A 7,381-nucleotide genomic window follows, 5' to 3' on the forward strand; every position below is an offset into this window, starting at 1 on the left:
ATCTTATTTTTGAGTCTTCTAACAACTTTTCTCATTTTAAAGAAAATATGTTCCTTTTATTATCTTTCTTCTAAAAGAAAATAAGAGATTTTTTTAAATAATAGATAGTCATTTTATTTCTCATCACACAAGAATCAAACTTCCCAAACCTCCCTACTGGATTGAGTAGGGAAAACAGAAAACTTTTCCCAATATCGCAGTGAATGTGACAATAGAAGGATCACAGGACCTGACAGGGCCAAGTGACATGAATGGCATGGGGCAGTACCTGCAGTGTTTCCCCCAGGTGACTGCCGCTTCAGGCATCAGGCTACAGAGGCCACATCTTAAACAGACTAAGGGAAAAGAACAATATGTCAATAATATCCCAACATGGAAGAAAGTTCTTAGTGTACGAACACCTGTGCCGCTGATTCAAAGAAGCAGAACTAAAGACCAACAGCCCATGGGTATAAATATTCCCCTAAAGACCTTCTGAGACATCTATAACAGAATTACTAGTGGCTTCGTTTGATCATCAAATTAAAGGCTGTCATAAATCAAGAAGATAAAGGACAGTTTTCATCCAGAAGGTTGAAAAATCTTCAAACATCTGGTCTGGAGAAGGTTCAGTGGAGTGAGTGTAACCGGGATATCCTACTGGAAATTCATGGAAGACCGCAGTGTCTTTTTTCAAGGTACAGGGATTAACGACCAGATTGGAGAGCTAATGACCCAACCAGCCCGGATTATTACTCAGCCTGGCTGGCAGAAATCCCTCTGGGGCTATCCTTTGACCCATATTGTGCTATTTATTAAATTAACTACCTTTTTTTCCTTAAAAGGAAACGTTATCTGCATTTCCCTCTTCCCTGTCCTCATTATTTCTTTTAAATTTTAGTCATGGCAAAATACACTTAACACAAAATTTACAATCTTAACCCTTGTTAGGTATATAGTTCAGGGGCATTAAATACACTCACGTTGTTGAGTCTCCCCTTTTTAAAGTTACTAAAAACAATTTGAAGTTCACTTTTTAATATTAAACAAACTAGCACAGTAGTCTAGCACAAAATAGAGGATTCTAATAATAGCAAAAAAGTAGTGTCTCTGGCTCTATCTCTACCAGTTATTGTAAGACAAATAGCCTCTTTTAAGCTCCTCCTCTGACACATCCCCCAACACACACTCACACACACACACACACTCACACACTCTACTACATAATGATATCTGAGTCCCAGGGGAGTCTCAGACAATGTAGACTACACTTGCTCTGTGTTCTGTTGCTGCCAGGACTGCTGGCTCCAGAGTTCCCTATCCACCAAAGGGAGGTGACAAGATTTCTTTTTTTTATTACATAGCCCCCAAAACACAGCAGTTTGAAGGCCCTAATGTCTCCAAGAGACTTTCCATGCAATCCTCTCTGTCTGTTCTGCCCAAAACTCCCTGAAATCAATTTTGTGGGCTGGGCCAGTGGAGGTCCTGAAAGACAGTTGTCATGTTATCCTTGGTACCACCCACCCTTTACAAAACCAGAGTCTTGTTACCAGACCACACCTCATTACTTAGTATGAAGTACCTTTTTTCCTCCTGCAAGTACCCACTTCAAGAGCCTGCCACCACAATCCAAGGCATTTCCAGACATGTCCAAACCCAAGGGGAGAACAGCTTAGACTCAAACTTGGATCTTCATTCTATTTTCCTACCACAGGCTAGCAGTCTCTGGTCCAAAGTCTGAGTGCTTCTAGCAGTTCCTTTATTCAGAATTACAAGTACATCGTAAGCGTGGCTTAATATTCATAACACTTTAGTTGCTGACCATGGGAGAAAGTGAATCCTTAGACATGGTCTACTTTTTAAATAAACGACAACTTGAAAGAGCCAACGTATTATATAATATCAAACTCCAAAGCTCATCATCACTTCCCAAGTATTACCACTTGCAAGCTCCCACGGCTACCAGACAAAAATTGTTATGATGGAACTAGTATAGGAAATGTACAATGGTATTATATTGCTGAATAATTACAACAATAATAAAAATGCCTTATATTTATTTATATAGGTCTCTAAAGTATCCCTATCACTTTTCTATAGATATGCAGTTTAATTTAGATGTCTACAGTAAGCCTTGTCAGGTTGATAGGGTAAGTATCATTACCTCCAGTTTACAGATGAAAAGCTATTACTCAAAAGAGCTGGAGATAAAATGGCTAGTTAAGTAGAAGACCTAGAGGAAAAATTACAATCTCTGGACTGGGATTTGTTCTTGAGATTTTTAGGCTTGAGAAACACAGCTATAATCTTAAGTCGCAAAATTCTTCTGACAGCTTTGTTTTTCTAATAATTTACTTAAAAACTCCAATTTGTAGTGATAACAGAGGCTCTTGCCATCTGATAAAATGTCAAGCCAACTTGGATGAGTCTTTCATGCTATAGTTCAGAGATTAATCTGTTCAATGAAGCAGTGTAGACTATGCATATTGCTGTCTTGAAGATAAGTCATATGATTTCAACCTACTATTTGACTCACCATTTTAAAGCTGGGACTTGAACCAGTTTTAACATTGCCACTAACTCTTTACTCACCCAGCAGTGTGGTCAGTGACTGCCCATTACCAAAGGTGATATAAAGAATGTGAAATTGATTTGCTATCTAATCCTGAACAATACTCTGCACAATAGTCTTCCTGAGGGATACTGTTTAAAATCTTCTCATAGATTAGATGAGAAATAAATATAAACCATAGGTTAATTATCAATTAATAATACATATTTCTAAAAGAAATAACAAAAATAATTCTGTAGTTTTAAAATGGTGCAATTACTATTGCAATGAAAAATAATATGAAAACATAAAATTTTGTTTTTTATAAAAAACTGACAAAATAATAATATCTTGGTAACAATATTTTTAAAAATTGACCTAAAAAAACTAAGAACTTAACTGACATTGGCAGTACACAGTGAATTTTTTGGTTTAAAACTGATAGAACAATTTATTTAAGCCAGGAAAATTGAATTTTATAGAACTAATGACCATGAGGAATACCCTATGAACTGATTAGGAGTCATTTCCAGGTAATCTGGTCAAGTAAAAAAAGTAAACTTCAAAAGAGTGTACATAGTATTCAAAATTTTGTGGAAGAAAAATAAAAGAATTAAGAAAATATACGTGTTTTTGCTTAAAAGAAACACAGGAAAGATAAACCAGAAACTAACAAAAGTCGTCACCAGTAGCAATGGGTAAGAATGGGCTAGAAGGGATATGAATTGGAGCAAGATTTGTCTGAGTGTAACTTATTTTTTAGCTGTGACCTTTTAAATCTCTCACACATTCAATAAATACAATTAAATCAGAAATTATGGGAAAGGCAAGCCCTAAAATTAAATATAATCAGAAACAAATTATCCTAACCATTTATGTAATTGGTAACAATGACACAGAGAAAATAATTTATGCAATTAGAACACAATACTGTGGATATGTTCTGAGGACAAAAAGAACTACAAAGTAATCTTGAACTTTACTTAGTGGGTTTATTGGTACTGGTGCTGTAATTCTGAAAGTGTAGTATATTGCAGTTTGGGATAAGTGAATAAATATCGCGGTGTTATTAAGAGACAGCAGTTTCACTGTGGGAAAAAGGAGATATAAAATGGAATGGGCAAAAACAGGGAAAATTTCCCTCTTGTTGAATTTGATTAAAAATTTCAGCATGATTGATTTTTAAAATAATCATTCTAGTTCTATCCGTTGGAAGGGATCTTGGTTTCTAAATACCAAAGAACCACAGGTGTTTGGAGAAATAACTAACTCCTGGACTGGGATGAGTCTGGAACTATTTATTGTACTGGAAAGCAAGGAAGTACTCAAACATTAATGGGGTCATGATAATAGGACACAGACGCTGGTTTTTGATGTGGCACACGCTGACTAAATTTGGAACAATGTTGGCATCGAAAAGAGTAATGATGGTCATGGATTTGATCACATCGAACAGAATAATCTTGAATGTGGTAGGTTCTGTAGGATGACATGCCTGGACTCTTCAAAGGAGTCAGTGTCATGAAGAATGGAGTGAGGCAGAAGGATTGTTCTGGATTGAGGAAGACTCAAGAGGGTCCAAAGAAGACTGGGAGATGCAAGTATACAAAGGTCATTCAAAAAGGCACAAGCGTATCAGCTCACCATAAAACGTATGTATATTTATCTCACCAATACATCTAAGGGGGAAAAAGCAAAACTTACCAAGGTTACCAAGGTTACACACATGGTGTAAATACAGCAACTTTCTCTCATGATTAACATACTAACAAAGCTCAGGAAATGTATTTCAGCATTAGCACTGTAAAAGTTAAGGATAAATTTGCTTCTGCCAGAAACTTTAGGTTTATGGTAGATGTTCCAAATTTACTTTGTTTTTGTTTAAGGATCAGAAACAAACAGGGCGGCTCAGTTCCCTTTGTCTATCTCAGGGTGTGAAGTGCTTTTTCTCTTGACTGTGATGGGTTGGATGAGTAGTAACAAAGGAAGAATATCAGTGTTGCTTCCACAAGAGAAATCACAGCTGTAAGTGAGGTATGAAGCTGATTGACTTCTAGATCAAAAAGGAAATACAAAACTACAAAGGACATGTTGAGGACAATTTGGGGAAATTCAATATGGACTTTTTGTTAGTAGATACTATTAAATTATGTTGATCAAATAATTTTCCCCTTTTAACTATGAGACAATACAACTAAGAAGTTGGTTTCTGTAGAAGAATATTCTTGTTCTTGGGACAGACTGAAATATTTAGGGGTGAATTACCATGATTTTGTATCCCACTCTCAATGATTTTGGGAAAGGAAAATGTGTTAGGGAGCTGGAGTGAGTGTGATAAGAATTAATGAGTTAGTAGAGGAGTATATGAGCATTGATTTTACTCTTTGAGTTTTCTGTAATTTAGAATGTTTTCACAATTTAAAAAATTTAAGAAATAATGGCAATGGGTTAAAAAAAATGATATGGGTGAAAACAAAATGATGAATAAATCAAATTTTGATGTAAACTGTCCGTAGAAGAGAACTGATTCTGATGAGAATAATTCCTTAAAAGAAAAATACAAAGAAAAATCAGAAAAGCATTTAAGAATCCCATATAAAAAGTTTTGAGTAATTGAATTGAAGAAATTTGTGAAAAGTCTTCAATGTTGGTGTGATTTCAATTAAAATGTCGTAGTCACCAATCATTAACTAAAACCTCTTCATTGTCAAACTAGGGGGCTCCAAACATGAACATGTTAGTTTGGTCAAAATGGCAGGTGGGGGAAAAATACTATAAATTTGTCCTGGGTAAGTGGCAAATGCTGTTGTTGAAAAACCTGTGCCTTGGAGAATTGGAATTGCTAGATCAGGGGGCTATTGCTACGCAAGGAGTAAGAAATCAACTTGAGGGAGGAAGAGGAGAGCCAGGAGGCCTGTGGCTCACCAACAGGTGCTTCAGGAAACACCTGATTCTCATAGACTTTCCCTTACTCCCCAGGAAGGGAAGCCACCTTGGGTTTCAGAATCCCTGCCTGCGACACGGACCCAACACTTTTTGAGTACCATTCTCGTTTAATCCTATGAGGAGGTGATCATTAGCCTCGTTTTAGGGATGAGGAGACTAAGGCTCCTAAAGTTTAAGAAAACTGTCCCAAACTAATAAAATGAAGCAAGACTCCATCCCAATGTCCCTTAATCTGAACCAGCCTTAAAATGTAATGTGGGAGGCCCTAAGATAAAAAGGTCTTCATATTACCCTAGGCTCTGCTTTCCGTAATGAGATTGATTAAATGAAGGAGATGTGTCCAAAAAAAATTGATCTGTTGCTTTTGTTTTCCAGTTGCTATAAAGAAGAGGAGAAACTAAGATTTTATTTTGCTCTTAAATAATTGCTGGTAAATCATACGTAGATTAATTAGTCATTGTTGATCATTGTTCTAAAAACACATGCTCAGAACAATAGGTACACTGCTGGTCATTTGATAAATGATTAAATGATTTGATAAATGATTAAAATAATTTGAAAACTATGGGTAAGTCCATATGAACTTCACAACAGTGTCCTCATAAAGGAAAAGTGCCAAGAAATATTTTGTTTTTGACATAATGTGGTAGCTGTTTATGTTTATAAATCACCCCCAGATCACCATATAGAACACAGGCCTGATTTAATAATGTCGCTGAGTAACATTTGCTTAATTGTAGCATTTTTATTGGTTGCTTTATATTTGCTGAATTGAAGCATTTCTGTTGGTTACAAAAGCATTAATAACCATGGTATACTTTTCTTTCAGAAGTTAAAAGGCAAACAGATCACATTAATTTCTCAAATCTGAACTAAGTGTCCAGTCTGGTTTTTTTTTTTCCTTTTTCTTCTTTTTTAATGAAACAAGGAGCTGTTGGGGGAGTGGGAAGGTGAGTGATGGGGGCGTCTTGTGAAACGAAGCCTTCACTTCAAAGGGGCAGCTGGCGGGGAGCAGGTGGGCTGCTCTCTGGGGAAGGTGCAGGGACAGTTGCTGGCTGGAATGCACATGTGGCAGCTCAGCAAATGAGGGGGGCTGGAAGATCAAAAAGAAACCTGAAAATCACAGGTCACCCCCAATCCGTACCTCTCAACTAGGATTACCATGTCAGGCATTTGAAAGGCAGTGCCTGAACTTTACAAGGTCAAGAGCCACCTACTTGAGTGTCTGTAATGGATCTGATCAGTTTCACTGCTGCCAAGCACAGAATACATTCCAGCCTGAGAAACTCAGGTAGCTCCCAAAGCTCTTTAAAGTTTGTGGAGGAAACCTGCATTCCAAAGACTTCCACAGGCCTTTTGAAGTATCTCTGGGATCTAAACAGCCTTTCCAGAAGGACTCGTTTAGCAATGTTCATAGAGAGTGATGAATGTCCTCCAAATTGGCCGCATTTTGTTTTGCCAGTGCTGCCATCCAGGTAGAAAGAGGACAACCTCCTGCCATTTTGCCCTAGGACAAGGTCCCCACTCATGCAGTGATACCATTTATAAATATTTCATGTATCAATACATCCAGTTTCAACACATCACTCTTTAAGCCCTGGTCTTTTTCCTTAGTTAGGAGAAAAGAGAGTATACTTCCAAGTTTATTTAGATTGAATTTCCCATATGCCATTTTAGCAAAATCAAGGCAATGAACAGCTTATCTTATGCGCCTCTGTGGTTATGGCAAAGGGCCTGGTGGGGATTGTTTCCTTACACATTATGAAAAGCAAAATAATCTAGTCATGGATTCTGTTAATCAACTTTGTGAATACAACCAGTTCATATGATGCTCTGTGTTCTGGTTTCTTCCTATTTAAAACCCCTAACTCGGTCTCAATAAAGAATAGTATTTATGAAAAATTT

Source organism: Propithecus coquereli, unplaced genomic scaffold (genome assembly GCF_000956105.1).
Source record: "Propithecus coquereli isolate 6110/MARCELLA unplaced genomic scaffold, Pcoq_1.0 Scaffold61, whole genome shotgun sequence".
In the NCBI taxonomy this organism is placed as follows: Eukaryota; Metazoa; Chordata; class Mammalia; order Primates; family Indriidae; genus Propithecus; species Propithecus coquereli.